Here is a 21,264-nt window from a genome sequence, read left to right as displayed (position 1 = left end):
AGTGTTGTAGGGCTGGGGGATGTTACAGAGATACAGAGTGGCGACACAATGGAAGGTTTTGAAAACAAATGAGAATTTTTAAATCTAGATGTTGCTGGACCAGGAGCCAATGCCGGTCAGCGAGCAGAGAGGTGATGGGTGAATGGGAATCAGTACAAGTTAGGATATGGACAGCAGTGCTTTGGGCTGAGTTCAAGTTTATGGAGGGTGCAAGCTGGGAGTCTGAAAGGAGACCATTGAAATAGTCCCATCTGGAGAAACCAAGGGAAATGGTGAGGACTCTAGCAGCAGATGAGCTGAGGCAGGGGCGGAGATGGGCGATATTACGGAGGTAGAGTGTGGCACTCTCGGTGATGGCCAGGATATTGGGTCAGAAGCTCAGTTAAGGGTGAACTTCTGAACATTTACAGTCTGTCTCTATCCCAGTACACACAATACTGTAGATAAGCTGCCCAGGGCCTGATATAATAAGAGTGGAACTCCTGGCCATTCACAGTATATCCCTCTCCCTTCTGATATCCAATTCCCTTTTCTGCATAAGGTAAGCAGCACTGACGGTTTCAAAGTCTGACCAACTAGAAACTCTACAGCCATATAACCAGGATAATGTGTGGAATTGTGATGCGATGTCTATAGTACAGGACACACTCGAATGTATAAAATATCGGGGAAAATATCACATTTATAGACTTCTCCATACTTTTATGTCAATACAACTAACACTGAGGACCACATTCTCTGTTCTAATTGAAGATGTACAACAGAAACACAAGGAAACACTCCAGGCACAAAATGAAACCCTGAGGATCAACACTATTATAATAAAGGAGAAGGTTAAGAATTTCCCGCTGGTTGATCAATACGCTGAGCTAACGGTCATTTCTACTGTTCGAGATCGGAAACTTGTAGAACATGAACTGCTGGCAAGAGGTCGAAGCCATGGAGAGTGGAGAGAGCAACATCTCCGGAGAGAACTGGAAAAAGTCCGAACTGATCAGTTGTTCCAGAGCAGTTTCTCGTGGGTAGGCAGATTGTTGCATATGATGAAGAATGTCCCCTGGCAATCCAATTCTGGGAGCTCAGCAGTAGTGAGCGGAGTCCCGGGGATTGGGAAAACAACACTGGGACAAAAGATTGTTTATGACTGGGCCACTGGGAAAATATACCTACACTTTCAATTTGTTTTCAGTTTTAAATTCCGGGATTTGAACGCTATTAACTGCAGAATAAACCTCAGGAATCTGATACTGGATCAGTATCCTTACTTTGGGAATATTCTGGGAGAGCTCTGGAAGAACCCAGAGGTATTGCTGTTTATATTCGATGGTTTGGATGAATTCAAGGACCGTATCGATTTTGCTGACAATCGGAGACATACAGAACCTGAGCACAGGTGCACAGATCCCGAAGACTGGTGTGAAGTATCTGACATTGTGTACACTTTAATACAGACAAGCTGCTCCCAGGATGTTCAGTGCTAGTGACCAGCCGCCCCACTGCATTACATTTATTGGAAAAGGCTGAGATCAGTGTCTGTGCTGAAATCCTGGGATTTGTTGGTGAAGAACGGAAGGAATATTTCATCAAGTTTTTTGAAGATCAGACGGTGGCTGCAGCTGTTTTCAAACACTTGGAGGAGAACGAGATCCTGTACACCATGTGTTACAACCCTTCCTACTGCTGGATCCTCGGTCTGTCACTGGGTCCCTTCTTTACACAAAGAGACAGAAAACATCAGCGAGTTCCGAGGACCATCACCCAACTATATTCCTACTATATCTACAACATTCTGAAAAACCACAGCCGAGAGATTGAAAGCCCCCGTGATGTGTTACTGAAGCTCGGTGAGATGGCCTTCACAGGAGTCTCCGAGAGGAAGATTGTGTTTAGAAATGGAGATTTGATCAAGTACAATCTGCAACCTTCCCAGTTCCTATCTGGGTTCATGATGGAACTTTTGGAGAGAGATGATTCTGCCCAGAGCATGGTGTACACATTCCCACACCTCACCATCCAAGAGTTTGTAGCCGCACTCGCACATTTCCTGGCTCCAGATCCCCGTGACATCCGGAAACTCCTCCGTGAAGCCCACAGCAAGCAAGATGGGCGATTTGAGATATTTCACCGTTTTGTTGCTGGTCTCTCCTCCCCACACTCAGCTCGGCCCCTGAAGGAGTTTTTGGGTCCATTTCTTCATCAAACAACCTGCCGAGTGATTGACTGGGTGAAGGAGAAGTTTGAAGGACAGATTGGGAACACAGAGTGAAACTGGTAAAAGGAACCTCCTGAACACATTCCACTACCTGTTTGAGTCTCAGAATAATGGACTGGCTCGGGACACAGTGGGATCTGTGGAAACCCTTACATTTACATTGGGACTGACCCCGATTGTGCAGTCCTCTCTCATGTCATTGGACTCTGTGATACAATAAAACATCTCGATCTACAGAACTGCAACATTCAGGGTGAAGGACTCCAGCGGCTGGGACCCGTACTTCACAAATACCGGGTGTTGAGGTAACTCTCTTTATTTGTCTCTAACTGTTGGGCGAATTGTAGATGTGGATTGTGGTATTCCGTGATGAAATTAAACCAGAGAGAAGCTAATTCAACACAAATGACCAATAACAAGAGGCTCGGTTAGTAATTGCCTAAGGACTGGAGTGTCTAAAATTGATCCTTGTGATCAAGTAGGGATTTTCTAGTCTTTATCGGAACAGTAAATACAGGTCACTGAAACAGTCTCTTCTCCCAGCATTCGAATCTCTGTGGTGGTAATCCAGACCGACACTTGAGTGGCATTGGAGAGTTTAATTGTACTGGCGCAAAGACTCCGATCTAATGGATTGTGGGGTATTAGCCCCAGAGAACAGACACACACCGGTCAGATTTGGGGGGGTCTCAAACAGCGGGTGGCTGCTGGGTAAACCGGGGCAGTGAACCCGGGAATTTCCCATAATCTACCCGTGTGTGAGGCCCCGCTCGAGGAGAGAATCATAGAAATTTACAGCATGGAAGGAGGCCATTTCAGCCCATCGTATCCGGGCCGGCCGACCAAGCGCTATCCAGCCTAATCCCACTTTCCAGCTCTCGGTCCGTAGCCCTGTAGGTTACAGCATTTTAAGTGCACATCCAAGTATCCTTTAAATGTGGTGCAGGTTCCTGCCTCTACCACCCTTTCAGGCAGTGAGTTCCAGACCCCCACCATCCTCTAGGTGAAGAAATTTCCCTTTTATCTCCTCTAAACATCCCCCGCAATTATTTTAAATCTATGTCCCATGGTTCTTGACCCCTCTGCCAAGGGAAACAGGTCCTTCCTATCCACTCTATCCAGGCCCCTCATATACACTTCAATCAGATCTCCTCTCGGTCTCCTCTGTTCCAAAGAAAACAGACCCAGCAACCCCAATCTTTCCTCATAGCCAAAATTCTCCAGTCCAGGCAATATTTTGTAAAACTCCTCTGCATCCTTTCCAATGCAATTTCCTGTAATGTGACCAGAACTGCACACACTACTCCAGCTGTGGCCTAACCAGTGTTTTATACAGATCATGCATAACCTCCTTTCTCTTGTATTTTATGCCTCGACTAATAAAAGCAAGTATTCAATATGCCTTAACCATCTGATCTACCTGGCCTGCTTCCTTCAGAGATCTATGGACCCGCACTCCAAGGTCCCTTTGTTCCTCGACACTTTTCAGTGTCAAACCATTTAATGGGTCGAACCTTGCCTTGTTCGACCTCCCCAAATGCATTATCTCACTTACCCGGATTAAATTCCAATTCCCACTGTTCTGCCCACCGGACCAGTATATTGAGATCTTCCTGCAGTCCGCAGCTTTCTTCTTCATTATCAACCACACAGCCTATTTTAGTGTCATCTGCAAACTTCTTAATCATACCCCTAACATTCAAGTCATTTTTTTAAATATAAGCCTTCCAGTCACAAACACCAATCAACTATAAGAACATAGGAAATAGGAGCAGCAGTAGGCCACCTGGCCCCAGGAGCCTGCTCCACCATTTCATAAGATCATGGCTGATCTGATCATGGACTCGGCTCCACTTCCCTGCCCACTCCCCATTACTCTTTATTCCCTTATTGCTAAAAATCTATCTATCTCTGCTTTTAAATATATTCAATGACCCAGCCTCCACAGCTCTCTGGGGCAGAGAATTCCACAGATTTACAACCCTCAGTGAAGAAATTCCTCCTCATCTCAGTTCTAAATGGGCGGCTGCTTATTCTGAAATGATGTCCCCTAGTTTTAGTTTTCCCTATGTGGAAATATCCTCTGAATCCACCTTGTCGAGTCCCCTCATTATCTTACATGTTTCGATAAGATCATACCTCATTATTCTGAACTCCAATGAGTACAGGCCCAACCTACAAGATCTACTAATCCCCTCCACTCTGGAAACAACCTAGTGAACCTTTTCTGAACAGCCTCTAATATAAGTATATTCTTTCTTAAATGCAGAGACCAAAACTGTACGTAGCACTCTAGATGTGGCCTCACCAATACCCTGTACAGTTGCAGCAGGACTTATCTGTTTTTATACTCTATCCCCCTTGCAATAAAGGCCAACATTCCATTTGCCTTCCTGATCACATAGAAACATAGAAAATAGGTGCAGGAGTAGGCCATTCGGCCCTTCGAGCCTGCACCACCATTCAATAAGATCATGGCTGATCATTCACATCAGTACACCTTTCCTGCTTTCTCTCCATACCCCTTCATCCCTTTAGCCATAAGGGCCATATCTAACTCCCTCTTGAATATATCCAATGAACTGGCATCAACAACTCTCTGCGGTAGGGAATTCCAGAGGTTCACAACTCAGAGTGAAGAAGTTTTTCCTCATCTCAGTCCTAAATGGCTTACCCCTTATCCTTAGACACTGTCCCCTGGTTCTGGACTTCCCCAACATCGGGAACATTCTTCCTGTATCTAACCTGTCCAGTCCAGTCAGAATTTTATGTTTCTATGAGATCCCCTCTCATCCTTCTGAACTCGAGTGAATAAAGGCCCAATCGATCCAGTCTCTCCTCATATGTCAGTCTAGCCATCCCGGGAATCAGTTTGGTGAACCTTCGCTGCACTCCCTCAATAGCAAGAACGTCCTTCCTCAGATTAGGAGACCAAAACTAAACACAATATTCCAGGTGAGGCCTCACCAAGGCCCTGTACAACTGCAGTAAGACCTCCCTGCTCCGATACTCAAATCCCCTAGCTATGAAGGCCAACATACCATTTGCCTTCTTCACCGCCTGCTGTACCTGCATGCCAACTTTCAAGGATTGATGTACCATGACACCCAGGTCTCGTTGCACCTCCCCTTTTCCTAATCTGCCGCCATTCAGATAATCTGCCTTCGCGTTTTTGCCCCCAAAGTGGATAACCTCACATTTATCCAAATTATACTGTAACTGCCATGCATTTGCCCACTCACCTAACCTGTCCAAGTCACCCTGCAGCCTCTTGGCGACCTCCTCACAGCTCACACTGCCACCCAGTTTAGTGTCATCTGCAAACTTGGAGATATTACACTCAATTCTTTCATCCAAATCATTAATGTATATTGTAAATAGTTGGGGTCCCAGCACTGAACCCTGCGGCACTCCACTAGTCACTGCCTGCCATTCTGAAAAGGACACGTTTATCCCGACTCTCTGCTTGCTGTCTGCCAACCAGTTCTCTATCCACGTCAGTACATTACCCCCAATACCATGTGCTTTAATTTTGCACACCAATCTCTTGTGTGGGACCTTTTCAAAAGCCTTTTGAATGTCCAAATACACCACATCCACTGGTTCTCCCTTATCCACTCTACTTGTTACATCCTCAAAAAATTCCAGAAGATTTGTCAAGCTTGATTTCCCTTTCATAAATCCATGTTGACTTGGATCAATCCTGTCACTGCTTTCCAAATGCGCAGTTATTTCATCTTTAATAATTGATTCCAACATTTTCCCCACGACTGATGTCAGGCTAACCGGTCTATAATTACCCGTTTTCTCTCTCCCTCCTTTTTTAAAAAGTGGTGTTACATTAGCTACCCGCCAGTCCATAGGAACTGATCCAGAGTCAATAGACTGTTGGAAAATGATCACCAATGCATCCACTATTTCTAGGGCCACTTCCTTAAGTACTCTAGGATGCAGACAATCAGGCCCCGGGGATTTATCGGCCTTCAATCCCATCAATTTCCCTAATACAATTTCCCGCCTAATAAGGATATCCTTCAGTTCCTTCTTCTCACGAGACCCTCGGTCCCCTCGTACTTCCGGAAGGTTATTTGTGTCTTCCTTCATGAAGACAGAACCAAAGTATTTGTTCAACTGGTCTGCCATTTCTTTGTTCCCCATTATAAATTCACCTGAATCTGATGCAAGGTACCTAAGTTTGTCTTCACTAATCTTTTCCTCTTCACATATTTATAGAAGCTTTTGCAGTCAGTTTTTATGTTCCTGGGAAGCTTCCTCTCATACTCTATTTTCCCCCTCCTTTGTCCTCCTCTGCTGAATTCTAAAATTCTTCCAGTCCTCAGGTTTGCTGCTTTTTCTAGCCAATTTATATGCCTCTTCCTTAGATTTATCACTATCTTTAATTTCCCTTGTTAGCGATGGTTGAGACACCTTCCCCGTTTTATTTTTACTCCAGACAGGAATGTACAATTGTTGAAGTTCATCCATGTGATTCTTAAATGTTTGCCATTGCCCTATCCACCGTCAACCCTTTAAGTATCATTTGCCAATCTATTCTAGCCAATTCACGTATCATTACCATCGAAGTTACCTTTCCATAAGTTCAGGACCCTAGTCTCTGAATTAACTGTATCACTCTCCATCTTAAAAAAGAATTCTACCATATTATGATCACTCTTCCCCAGGGGGGCCTCGCACAACAAGATTGCCAATTAATCCTTTCTCATTACATATTACCCACTCTAGTTGGTTCCTCGACGTATTGGTCTGGAAAACCATCCCTAATACACTCCAGGAAATCCTCCTCCACCGTATTGCTACCAGTTTGGTTGTAACTTTATTGCATGCATCCCTAATTTCTTGTTTGATGCTGTCCCCAACCTCACTACTACTGTTTTGTGGTCTGTACACAACTCCCACTCGCGCTTTCTGCCCTTTGGTATTCCGCAGCTCCACCCATACAGATTCCAGATTCCACATCATCCAAGCTAATGTCCTTTCTTACTATTGCGTTAATTTCCTCTTGAACCAGCAATGCTACCCCACCTCCATTTCCTTTTTGTCTATCCTTCCTGAATGTTGAATATACCTGGATGTTGAGTTCCAAGCCTTGGTAAACCTGGAGCCATGATTCCGTGATGCTAATTACATCATATTCATTAATTGCTGCCTGTGCAGTTAATTTGTCCACCTTATTACGAATACTCCTCGCATTGAGGCACAGAGCCTTCAGGCTTATCTTTTTAACACACCTTTGCCCTTTTTAGAATTTTACATAGAAACATAGAAAATAGGTGCAGGAGCAGGCCATTCAGCCCTTCTAGCCTGCACCGCCATTCAATGAGTTCATGGCTGAACATGAAACTTCAGTACCCCCTTCCTGCTTTCTCGCCATACCCCTTGATCCCCCGAGTAGTAAGGACTTCATCTAACTCCCTTTTGAATATATTTAGTGAATTGGCCTCAACTACTTTCTGTGGTAGAGAATTCCACATGTTCACCACTCTCTGGGTGAAGAAGTTTCTCCTCATCTCGGTCCTAAATGGCTTACCCCTTATCCTTAGACTGTGACCCCTGGTTCTGGACTTCCCCAACATTGGGAACATTCTTCCTGCATCTAACCTGTCTTAAACCCGTCAGAATGTTAAACGTTTCTATGAGGTCCCCTCTCATTCTTCTGAACTCCAGTGAATACAAGCCCAGTTGATCCAGTCTTTCTTGATCGGTCAGTCCCACCATCCCGGGAATCAGTCTGGTGAATCTTCGCTGCACTCCCTCAATAGCAAGAATGTCCTTCCTCAAGTTAGGAGACCAAAACTGTACACAATACTCCAGGTGTGGCCTCACCAAGGCCCTGTACAACTGTAGCAACACCTCCCTGCCCCTGTACTCAAATCCCCTCGCTATGAAGGCCAACATGCCATTTGCTTTCTTAACTGCCTGCTGTACCTGCATGCCAACCTTCAATGACTGATGTACCATGACACCCAGGTCTCATTGCACCTTCCATTTTCCTAATCTGTCACCATTCAGATAATAGTCTGTGTCTCTGTTTTTACCACCAAAGTGGATAACCTCACATTTATCCACATTATACTTCATCTGCCATTCATTTGCCCACTCACCTAACCTATCCAAGTCACTCTGCAACCTCATAGCATCCTCCTCGCAGCTCACACTGCAACCCAACTTAGTGTCATCCGCAAATTTGGAGATACTACATTTAATCCCCTCATCTAAATCATTAATGTACAATGTAAACAGCTGGGGCCCCAGCACAGAACCTTGCGGTACCCCACTAGTCACTGCCTGCCATTCTGAAAAGTAGCCATTTACTCCTACTCTTTGCTTCCTGTCTGACAACCAGTTCTCAATTCACGTCAGCACACTACCCCCAATCCCATGTGCTTTAACTTTGCTGCAATGTGGCCCTTTTTGATTTTTGCCTTGGGTGTCTCTACCCTCCACTTTTACTTTTCTTCTTTCTATCTTTTGCTTCTGCCCCCATTCTACTTCCCTCTGTCTCCCTGCATAGGTTCCCATCCCCCTGCCATATTAGTTTAACCCCTTCCCAACAGCACTAGCAAACACTCCCCCAAGGACATTGGTTCTGGTCACTTGCTGTATCTGCATACTTACTTTTTGTGTTTCATGTATGAGGACCCCCAGGTCCTGCTGTACTGCAGCACTTTGCAATTTTGCTCCATTTACTCTCTCTACTAAATGTTTGCCTACTCATTTAGCCTGTCTATATCCCTTTGCAGAATTTTTGTGTCCTCACAATTTGCTTCCCCATCCATTTTTGTATCATCAGCAAGTTTGGTAAATTACTCTCGGTCCCTTCATCCAAATCATTAAGATAGATTGTAAATAGTTGAAGTCCCAGCACCGATCCTTGTGGCACCCCACTAGTAACTGTTTGCCAACCGGAAAATGACCCATTTATTCTGACTGTGTTTTCTGTTAGTTAGCCAATCCTCTGTCCATGCTAATATATTACCCCCAACCCCATGAACTTTTATCTTGTGCAGTAACCTGTTATGTGGCACATTATCGAATGCCTTCTGTAAATCCAAATTCACCACATCCACTGCTTCCCCTTTATCCATCCTGCTCGTTACATCCTCAAAGAACTGCAGCAAATTTGTCAAACATGATTTCCCTTTTATAAAACCATGCTGACTCTGCTTGATTACCGTCTGCTTCCTGCTTTTGAGCCAATTTTGGGAGAAACTTGCCACTTTTCCCTGGATCCCATGGGCTTTTACTTTTGTGACCAGTCTGCCATGTTGGGACCTTATCAAAAGCTTTGCTAAAACCCATGTACACTATCATGTGCACTGCCCTCATCGACCCTCCTGGTTACCTCCTCTCCAAATGTAATCAAGTTAGTCAGACACGCCCATGTTGACTGTCCCTGATTTATCCGTGTCTTTCTAAATGAAGATTTATCCTGTCCCTCAGGATTTTTTCCAATAATTTTCCACCACCGAGATTGGGCTGACTGGCCTGTGATTACTCGATCTATTCCTTTCTCCCTTTTTAAACAAATGTACAATATTAGCAGTCCTCTGCCACCGCACCTGTGGCCAGAGAAGACTGGAAACTGATGGACGGAGCTTTTGATATCTTCTCTTTTGCTTCTCTTAACAGCCTGGGATACATTTCATCAGGGTCTGGGGTTTTATCCACTTTCAAAGCTGCTAAACCCCTTAATACCACTCTCTCACTATGTTTATCTCGTCTTAATTATTCACACTCCTCCTCCCTCACTGCAAAGTCTGCATCACCTCTCTCTCTTGTGAAATTAAGAATCATACCCACGTCTTCTGCCTCCACACACAGATTTCCTCCCTGGTTACTAATAGGCCCCATTCTTTCTCTAGTTATCCTTTTGCTCTTAATATGTTAAGAAAACATCTTTAGGGTTTCCTTGATTTTACTTGCCAACATTCCCTCATGCTCGCTTCCTGATAGCGTTTTTAATTGCACCCCTGCACTTTTTGTACTCCTGTAGATTTTCTGCGGTATTCAGTTCTTGGTATCTGTCATAAGCTCCCCTTTTTTCTTTACCCTGCAAGTCCCTTGACATCCAGGGGCTCTAGATTTGTTAGCCCCACCCTCTTTAAGGGTACATACTTGCTCTGTACACTCAGGTTCTCCACCTTGAATGCCTCTCACTGCTCTGACACTGATTTACCATCAAGTAGCTGTTTCCAGTCCACTTTGGCCAGGTCCCACCACAGCTCAGCAAAATTAGCTTTACATCAATTGAACCTTTTTTTCCTAGTCCATCTTTGTTCTTTTCCATAACTATCCTAAATCTTATTGAATTATGATCACGAGAACGTCCGAAAATTCCCCCAAAACTGTTGGGACATTTACACCTGAAATAAATGTAGAGCCAGATTAATTGGGATAAAAAGAAAGACTCCCCTCCCATATAAACTAGAAGTACTGGGACATTTAAAACTTGTGACATGACTGAATAAACTCTCCTTGTTAGTGCTGTTTCACAATATAACTCACTGCAAGATATTATACAGAAATCACCACTTTATCATTTAATTCTGGAAAAATCACCCCATTCCCATAAAATCCGGGATTTTAGGAGCAGCAGAAATTAGCCCGTTTTCCCCAAACATGATGGTTCCGGTCACTGAGCTCCAGGAGGGTAATTCTGATCATCAGGGAATGAGACTGGACTGAGGGACATTTAAAGGCTTCACACAGACAGCAGTTTATTTAATAACTACATTCACTGACTGTCCCTGGATACATGGGAATTTGGGCAGAGGGAGATTCATTGCCAGTGATAGAAAAATCTGTTCATTAATTTCTTGAAGTTTATTCAACATGTTCGGCAATATCCGAGAGATCGCATTTTTATGCAGCTTTTGATTCATTTTGTTTCTCGCTTTGTGTCTGTTTGTTTTTAGACTGGGGAGCAATAAACTGGGAGAAACAGGAGTGAAACTATTGTCTGCGGCTCTGAGGAACCCGGACTGTAAATTACAGGAACTGGGGTAAGTACCAGTCTGTGTGAGATTGTGTTTATTGAGTCCAACACTGCACCTTATTATTAGCAGTGACAGTTTTATTAATAAACACTAGATATTATTTTTAGTATCAGTAAGAGTGTTACTAATAAACAGTACATTTTTAGTAGTATAAGCAATAGCATTAATAATGATTGGATAATTACCTTGTTTGATGATTCTTTTTCTGTCCCAGGCATCAAAACCTCTCTTTCTCTCTCATGACAAATGAACAGAAGTAGGCCATTGAGCCCCTCGAGCCTGTTCCACCAATCAATGCGATAATGGCTGATCTGCGACCCAAATGAATACAATCACCTTCAGCCAATATCCCTTAATACCTTGGTTAACAAAAAGCTATCAATCTCAGATTTAAAATTAACAATTGCCATTTGTGTTAGAGTTCCAAACTTCTGCTATCTTTTTTTGTAGAATTGTTTCCTAATTTAATCCTGAAATGTCTGGTTGTATTTTTGACAATATGCCCCTTCGTCCTCGATCCCCACCCAATGGAAATCATTTCTCTACATCTAACCAACTTGATATCTTTGTATCTTGAAGATATCTTGAAAACTTCAATCAGATCACCCCTTAATCTTCTAAATTCTAGGGCATACAACCCTAACTTGTATAATCTCTCCTCGTAAATTGAACCTTGGTGTCTGGGTATCATTCTTGTAAACCTATGCTGCATTCCTCCAAGGCCAATATATCCTTCCCAAGGAGTGGTGCCCAGAACTGCTCACAGTGCTCCAGCTGTGGTACAACCAGGGCTTTGTATAGCAGCAGAATAACTTCTGCCCCCTTGTACTCTAGTCCTCCAGATATAAAGGCTGGCAATCCATGAGCCTTTTGATTATTTTCTGTACCTGTTCATGACACATTAATGATCTATGTATCTGGAGCCTGTCTCTTTGGACCTCCACTGTTTTTAGCTTTTCACCATTTAGAGTCTATCCTTTTTAGGTCCAAAGTGGATGACCTCATGTTTGGCAACATTGAAATCCATTTTCCATAGTTTTGCCCATTCATTTAATCTATCAATATCCCTTTGCGTCTATCTTTGTGTCATCAGCAAATTTGGATATATTGCTTTCTATGCCATCATCTAAGTCGTTAATAAATACTGTGAATAGTTGAGGCTCCAAAACATATCCCTGCGGGACACCACTAGTGGCATCCTGTCAATTTGAGTAACTCCCCATTATCCTTACTCTGTCTCCTGCCGCTCAGCCAATTTCTCAACCAAGTCAATAATTTACCTTCAATTTCATGGGGCTTCAACCTTCGTTAACAGTCTCTTATGAGAGACTTTATCGAATGCCTTCTGGACGTCCATGTAAATAACATCCACAGACATTCCCATGTCCACTACTTTCGTCACCTCTTCAAAAAATTCAGTCGGGTTTGTCAGGTATGATGGCGAGGTTGGGGCGAAGGAGCTGCAATAGTTCGGAGAGGGATGTGATCAGGGCCCAGGAGAGGCGCGAATTCGGGGCCCAGGGGCAGCACGGGCCAGCCCACACTGGGATATGTGTGTGCACTAGGTCTGTGCAGCAGAGCAGGTCTCCAGTCGTCCTGGTTAATCCTTGCCACTGGACAAAGACCCAGCTCTGTCAAGTCGGTGTGGTGGCTGGTGTGCAACGGTCACCACACGTTAAAAATTCCACGCACAGGCATCTTCCACCGTTCAAGATATAGGTCGGGATCCAGAATATTAGGTCCTTCATTGAAACACCTGTGAACTCATCACTTTTCCGCGTGGAAGCAAATCATCCTTATTTCCAGGGACTGCCCATGACCTTTGACAAATCCATGCTCGCTCGCCCTGATCAGCTGAAAATTTTCACGGTGTTCAGTCATCCCATTTGGTTTATTTTGCCTCAAATAATTTCCCGACAACAGATGTTAGACTAATTCTATAATTCTCTGGATTCCCTCTCGTCATTCTTAAATAGTGGAGTGACTGGCACAATTTTCCAATCTAAAGGACGGTTCCTGAATCGAGAGAACCTTGGAAGATTATAGTTAGGGCATCTGCAATGTGCTTACCTGCTTCCATTAAAACCCTGCGGTGGAGAGCATCTGAACCTGGGGATTTTTCATTCTTTAGTGCCATTATTTTCTTCATTAATGCTATTTTGCTTATACTAATCTTATTGAGTCACTGTCCCTGATTCAATATTTGTTTCTGTGGGATTTCCGGCATTCTATCCTCCTACTCTAGTGCAAATACTGACACAAAATAATTATTCAACATGTCCGCAATTTCCTTATTATCATTGACAATAAATGCTGATATCAGTTTTCAAGGGGCCATCATTGCTCCTGATCAACATCTCTTTCCTTATATAATTGTAAAAGTTATTTGTTTTGATTTTGATATCCCTTGCAAGTTTTCATACTCCCTTCGAGAATAAGAATATAAGAAATAGGAGCAGGAGTAGGCCATACAGCCCCCCGAGCCTACTCCGCCATTTAATATGATCATGTCTGACCCGATCATGGACTCGGGTCCACTTCCCTGCCCGCTCCCCATAACCCCTTATTCCCTTATCGTTTAATAAACTGTCTCTTTCTCTCTCAAATTTATTCAATGTCCCAGCTTCCACAGCTCTGTGAGGCAGCGAATCTCATAGATTTACAACCCTCAGAGAAGAAATTTCTCCTCATCGGTTTTACATGGGCGGCCCCTTATTCTAAGATTATGCCCTCTAGTTCTGGTCTCCCCTATCAGTGGAAACATCTCTGCATCCACCTTGTCAAGCCCCCTCATAATGTTATATGTTTCGATAAGATCACCTTTCATTCTTCTGAATTCCAATGAGTAGAGGCCGAACCTTTCCTCATAAGTCAGCCCCCTCATCTCCGGAATCAACCGAGTGAACCTTCTCTGAACTGCCTCCAAAGCAAGTATATCCTTTCGTAAATATGAAAACAAAAACTGCACGCAATTTTGGCCTCACCAATACCCTGTATAACTGTAGCAAGACTTCCCTGCTTTTATACTCCATCCCCCTTTGCAATAAAGACCAGATTGCATTGGCCTTTCTGATCACTTGCTGTACCTGCATTCTATCCTTTTGCATTTCATGCACAAGTACCCCCAGGCTGTACTGCAGCACTTTGCAATCTTTTTCTATTTAAATAATAACGTGCTCTTTGATTTTTTTTTTCCTGCCAAAGTGCATGACCTCACACTTTCCAACATTATACTCCATCTGCCAAATTTTTGGCCACTCATTTAGCCTGTCTAGGTCCTCCCTGATAAAGTGCAACATTCCCACCAACACCTGGGAGTCCCTGGCCAAAGACCGCCCGAAGTGGAGGACGTGCATTCAGTCTCATCGCCGAGTGCATGCAGAAAACAAACGCAGGCAGTGGAAAGAATGTGCGGCAAACCTGTCCCACCCTCCCTTACCCCCAACAACTGTGTGTCCCACCTGTGGCTCTCGTATTGGACTGTTCAGCCACCTAAGGACTCATTCTAAGAGTGGAAGCAAGTCTTCTTCGATTCCAAGGGACTGCCTAGGATGACAGTGTCCTTTTGCAAATTTTTTGTGTCCTCCTCACAAGTTGCTTTTCCTCCCATCTTTGTATCGTTGGCAAACTTGGCTATGTTACACTCGGTCCCTTCTTTCAAGTTGTTGATATAGATTGTATATAGTTCGGGTCCCAGCACTGATCCCTGCAGCACCCCACTAGTTATTGATTGCCAACCCCAAGAATGAACCATTTATCCCGACTCTGTTTTCTGTTAGTTAGTCAATCCTCTATCCATGCTAATACATCACCCCCAACCCCGTGAACTTTTATCTTGTGCAGTAAGCTTTTATGTGACATCTTGTTAAATGCCTTCTGGAAGTCCAAATACACCACATCCACTGGTTTCCCTTTATCCACCGTGTTTGTTACATCCTCAAAGAATTCCAGCAAATTTGTCAAATGTGACTTCCCCTTCATAAATTCATGCTGACTCTGCCTGACCGAATTTTGCTTTTCCAAATGTCCTGCTATTGCTTCTTTAATAATGGACTCCCAACATTTTCCCAACCACAGATGTTAGGTTAACTGGTCTATAGTTTCCGGCTTTTTGTCTGCCTCCTTTTTGAAATAGGGACGTTCCAATTGCAGTTTTCCAATCGGCTGGGACCTCCCAGAATCCAGGGAATTTTGGTAAATTACAATCAATGCATCCACGATCCCTGCCGTTACTACTTTTAAGACCCTAGAATGCAAGCCAACTGGTCCAGGGGATTTATCTGCCTTTAGTCCCATTATCTTACTGAGTACCACCTCCTTAGTGTTAAGTTCCTCCCACCCCCTATAGCCCCTTGACTATCCACTGTCAGAATATTGTTAGTGTCCTCTACCGTAAAGACAGATACAAAATATTTGTTCAGAGTTTCTGCTGTCTCCATGTTCCCCATTACTAATTCCCGGTCTCATCCTCCAAGGGACCAACATTTACTTTAGCCACACTTTTCCTTTTTATATACCGATAGAAACTCTTGCTATCTCTTTTTTATTTGTCGTGCTAGGTTACTTTCAAAGTCTATCTTCCCTTTCTTATTCATTTTTTTAGTCATCCTTTCTTGGCTTTTAAAAGCTTCCCAAACTTCTGTCCTCCCGTTAGTTTTGGCCACATTCTATGCCCTTGTTTTCAATTGGATATATTTCTATAGCTCTTATCAGTCTTGTCACCCTGTGCTGGTCCCTGTACCTTTCTCATTCACCAGGCTCCGTGCTGGTCCCTGTACCTTTCCCATTCACCAGGCTCCGTGCTGGTCTCTGTATCTTTCCCATTCACCAGGCCCTGTGTTGGTCTTTGCCTTTGTGTATCTTGTTTCTTTTAGTTTTTAGTGCTCTTACCTCTTTAGTCGTCCATGGCGGGTGGTTTGGAAGTAGTGCTCTTTTATCCCTTGGGAGTAAAAACTGCTCTGGTTCACATTACATTATTTTACCCATTAACAGTTTTCCCCAGTTTATGGTGGACAGTCTGTCTCATCCCGCTGAAGCCGGTCTTGCCTAAACCTAGACTTTTAGTAGCGTTTCTCCCTTCAAACACAACGTTGAACTCGATCATTTTATGATCGTAATTGGGTAAATGATCACGCAACATTAGGCTGTTAACTAATCCGGCTCATTGCTCATGACTAAAGCTAACATGGCCTTGTAGGTTCTAGAACATATTGTTGTAAAAAAACAATCCCAGACACACTCTAGAAATGCACTAACCAAGTACTGGTCTGCTTATCCCAATCTATACGAAAGTTAAAAACCCCCATTACAACCTCTGCTTTTGCTACACGCTTGTCTTATCTCTGCCTTTATGCAATCTAGCACCTCACAACTGCTACCAGGAGGCCTATACACAACTCCCACTACAGTTTTAAATCCTTTTCTTTTTCTTAATTCTACCCATAAAGTCTCCAGTAGCTGCTGTACCTTATCGTTGATGTGATACCACCCTTCATCACTAAGTCTACTCCACCTTTACCATTTTCCGCGAGTTCTCGTAGACTTTAGAACCTGGTATATTGAATTCTCAGCCCTGATCGTCCTGCAGCCATGTCCTACCCTCCAAGTTGAATTTTCACCTGCAGTTAATTCAATTCATTGCTTATACACTGTGCGTTTGTATAAAGAATGCTTATTTGCACCACACTCCCTAACCTGTCATTCAGTTCGAATGATTTGCTGACATGTTTCTAATTTCTATCTCTTGGTTTAATGGATTTATATATTTTAGTGTTTCCTTTACCTAAAGCACAATTTCTGACTGTTCTCTGCTCTATTCCCTTTTGATTGTTTTTGAACTATTATGTGTACTACAATTTCCACTTGTACCCTCCCCATTTACTAATTTAAATTCCTTGTGATCGCCCAATTTATCCTTTCCTCTTCACCTCTCCTCTCCAGACTGGATGACAATGATCTCACAGCATCTAGTGCCGAGGATCTCGCCTCCGCTCTCGGTCCAAACCGCTCACTGACTGTTCTGAACCTGAATAATAATAAACTCGGAGATTCAGGAGTGAAACTACTGTGTGCGGCTCTGAGAAACCCGGACTGTAAAATACGGAAACTGCGGTAAGCACCAGACTGAGATTGTGGATGTCTGATACTGTATATTATTATGAACAATAGTGTTATTAATATACACTGGAATTTATCCTAAATCATATAGTGTCTCTGTCCCTGATCTCCAGGCTCCGTGATGTCGGGCTCACGAATTCATGTGCTGAGAATCTTGTCTCTGCTATTAGTATAACATGTTCACTGAGAGAGCTGAACCTGTGTAACAATAAACTGGGAGACTCAGGAGTGAAAATACTGTGTGCGGTTCTGAGAAACCCGGACTGTAAAATACAGAAACTATGGTACGTACCAGATTGTGTGAGATTGTGTTTATAATAACTGCGGGTCTGACACTGGACATTATTATTAGTATCAGAAAATGTTATTAACAAACATTGCCAATTTGCTCTGATTCCTCTCTCCTTCCTTATTTTTTCCCATCGTTCTCATTTTCCGATCCCTAGTCTGACTGGTGTCGGTCTCACAGGTTCTTGTGTGAAGGATCTCTTCTCCAATCTCGGTACAAACTGATCACTGACGGTTCTGGACTCGGTACTAACAAACTGGGAGATTCAGGAGTGAAGATATTATCTGTGGCTCTGAGGAACCCGGACTGTCAAATAGAGTGTCTTCGGTAAGTACCAGACTGTGTGAGATTGTGTTTATAAAAACTGGAAGTCTGACACTGTCCATTATTATTAGTATCAGTAATAGCGTTATTAATAAACACTACACATTATTCCTCTCGTTGACCTTGTTCATTTGTAAGACTATTGCTGAAACTATTAATAACGTAAGCTGTTTATTAACGTCAGTATTTTTATCAATACACACTTAATATCATATATACTTTGTACATCTAAGGTATTAATACCACTACAATATTGATATTATATCTCTATCTATATCTCTTTATTTCTGTCTGATCCCCAGGCTGTATGATAACGGTCTCTCAGCTTCTGGTGTTAAAGATCTCACCTCCACTCTTAGTACAAACCGGTCATTGACGGAGTTGGACCAGGGTCACAATAAACTGCGAGATTCAGGAGCAAAACTGCTGGCTGCGGCTCTGGGGGACCAGAAATGTAAAATACAGAGTCTGCAGTAAGTATAAACTGTGAGAGTGTGTGTTTATAATAACTGGATGTCTTAACTTTATATAGTATAATGAAGATCAGTAATAGGGTTATTAATATACACTGACCATTATTATTCAAGTCCATCTGCTGAGACTTTAACTCAAGCATTTGGGCTGAGACTCCAGTACAGTACTGAGGGAGTGCTGCACTGTCGTAGCTGCCCTCTTTGGGATGAGACAAATCGAGGATCCATCTGCCCTCTCAGGTGGATGTAAAAGACCCCATGGCAATATTACGTAGAAGAGCAGCTGGATTATCCCAGCTGTCCTGAACAATATTTATCCCTCAGTCAAAATTACTAAAAACATCAGGTGCAGCATGGGAAACGGTTCAGTGATCCAATACATTCCATGGGGCTTGTTTTAGCCTCAACACCAGTATCCAGAAGGGGAATCAAGAGAAAATCGAGTTAAAATAGGGGCCAAAGTCATTTCAGCTACACTGATATTAAATGGGTTTAATGATAAAGGGGATACAGGGACAGAGAGACACGGGGGTGTACATACTTTGAAGGTCGAAGGACAAGCCAAGAAAGCTGGCACCAGGATCAGTTAAAACAGGTAATCTGGTCATTATTAGATTGCTGTTTGTGGAGTTTGCTGTTCACTATTTGGCTGCCGTGATACCTACATTACAACAGTGAATGCATTTCCGAAGTACTTCATTAGCTGTCGAGCACTTCGGGGTGTCCTGAGGTCATGAAATGCGCTGTATCAATGCAAATCTGTGCTTCCTTACTTCTCTTCGTCCTTTCTTCTCGCTCTTTCGCTCCTTCTCACTTTTCCCTCCTCGGTCTTTCGCTCCTCGCATCTTCGCTCCTTCACTTTTTTTCTTTCTTGCTTTTGTTTCTTCTGTTTTTCTTTTGTTTCTTTATTTTCATTTTTCCTTATTCCTTCATTTTCCTTTTTTTCTTTCTTTTATTTCTCTCCTTTCTTTCTTTTCTGTCATTCTGTCCTTTTTTCCATAATAGTGTTATTAATAAACATTGCACATTGATATTAATCAGCAGCACTGTTAATTATAAACAAGGGGGATTTACTGATTCCGGTTATATCTCTGTATCTGATCCCCAGGCTGGATGATGCCCGTCTCAGATTATTGTACCGAGGATCTCGCCTCCGCTCTCAGTACAAACCGGTCACTGAAGGTTCTGAACCTGGAGTTAAACTCCTTCACAGACCAATCTGTCCCCACTCTCCGCTGCCTCATACTGGAGTGCAGGAGCCGGAAGCGGATCGTGTGAGTGTTTGTGTTAAAGTTTATTGTCATAAGCAAACTATAAACGGGATTCTGCCACCCAGACAGCCTGTTGTGCAATCTGTTTATTTTATGTTTAATGTTTAATCTGTTTCAGGCTGTGGAAGAATCGGTTCAGTTTAAACGGAGAGAAACAGCTGAAGTTGCTGCAGGGTACAAGACGCAGACTGATTGTGGAAGTGTGAACATTTCCATTGATGACCATCACTGCTCTCACCTTTGGGCCGATTTTCTCCCCCTTTAAACGGCAGCGCTCCAGGTTTCAATCCGAGCGGCCCTTTATCAGTTTCCCACTCGAGCTGAGCGATCGTCACCTACCATTGTGACATCAGAGGCCCAGCCACAGGGTCATGTGGCCCAGCCGTCCCGCCCACAACGCCGCTTCTGCAGGATATCCGGGGCTGAATGTTCCCCAATGAGGCACTGGGGAAATGCACAGACAGTAACGGCCCAGGGTGGGGCTCAGTTGGGCTGCGGTGGGACACTGACAATTACACTCAGTATTCTGGATATTACCCAGAGAACCTTCTCAGTGTCAGTGCCCAGTAACCCTGCTGGGAAGTGAACCTGTGTGGGTTCAGGATTTGGACAGAGTCTGTTCAGCTGGGATGTGTGTCACTATCCGATAGGGACCAATACCCACTGGCTGCGGAGACCCAGGATGAGTATCCTATTGGGGAGCTTCCTGAACATGTTCCACCCGTGGAATCGCACTTATATTTTAAATGTTTTTCTGCCTTCCCACAATAAGGAAACAGTTGCTAAAACAATGCATTTAATGCAGAATCTGTTGCATTGCTATTCCTGCTATTTTCACACTGATGGGTGAATTTATACATGGGTACCGGAGTGTCAAATACAGAAGTTGACATGGCAAATACACCCATCGTTCAAAGATTAACAAGTTGTGAAAGCTACACGCAGTAAATGGACAGGCCCCATGTCGGGCTCCGCAGTCTGAATCACTCTGCATAAAAACAGACAGTGGTCTAAATACAGAGCAAGGCCAGCCACTGTTGAGCAGAGCGAAGACAAGTTGATGTTTTGGATCATCTTGCTTGTAATGTAATTCTTTGGATTGAACTTATTTTCCAGATATTGACTGACCTGATGTACATTATATTCTTCTGTTTTATTTTGCATTCCCCACCATGTGCAGTCTGTTTCATTCCCTCCTCACTCTGGTCTAATAAATAGTAACATTTCACTGTATTCATCAGACGTCAAAAATTCAGGGCTGGCATCCAATAATACATTGTAATCGGCAATGGCCAGATTGGAACAACAAGCAAACAAGGATAATGACCAAGTGTTTGGATATCACCTGGGCCACAGACTGACAGATCAGGGGCCCAAGGGTCTAGACGGTGTATTTTAATGTAAACATCACAAGAAAGAAAAGCCAAATGAATCAGCATACAGTAATGTAGAACTAATACATATATAGTGGACCAAATATGCAACCGGAGGAAGAAACAAACTTGTATTTTATTACACCTTTCACATACTTTGACGGTAAAGTCACTGTTGTAATCTGGCA

The 21,264-nt window shown here is 43.3% G+C and overlaps 1 pseudogene; it reads left to right on the top strand.

Moving 5' to 3' along the window:
- LOC139280924 (NACHT, LRR and PYD domains-containing protein 3-like) overlaps positions 1 to 20,904 on the top strand; it is an 87,502-nt pseudogene extending 66,598 nt beyond the window's left edge.
- Positions 20,905 to 21,264: the final 360 nt, after the last annotated feature.

The sequence above is a fragment of the Pristiophorus japonicus genome, chromosome 15 (assembly GCF_044704955.1).
Source record: "Pristiophorus japonicus isolate sPriJap1 chromosome 15, sPriJap1.hap1, whole genome shotgun sequence".
Classification (NCBI taxonomy): Eukaryota; Metazoa; Chordata; class Chondrichthyes; family Pristiophoridae; genus Pristiophorus; species Pristiophorus japonicus.
Note: the sequence above shows the minus strand (reverse complement) of the source record. Positions and strands in the feature narration are given on the sequence as shown.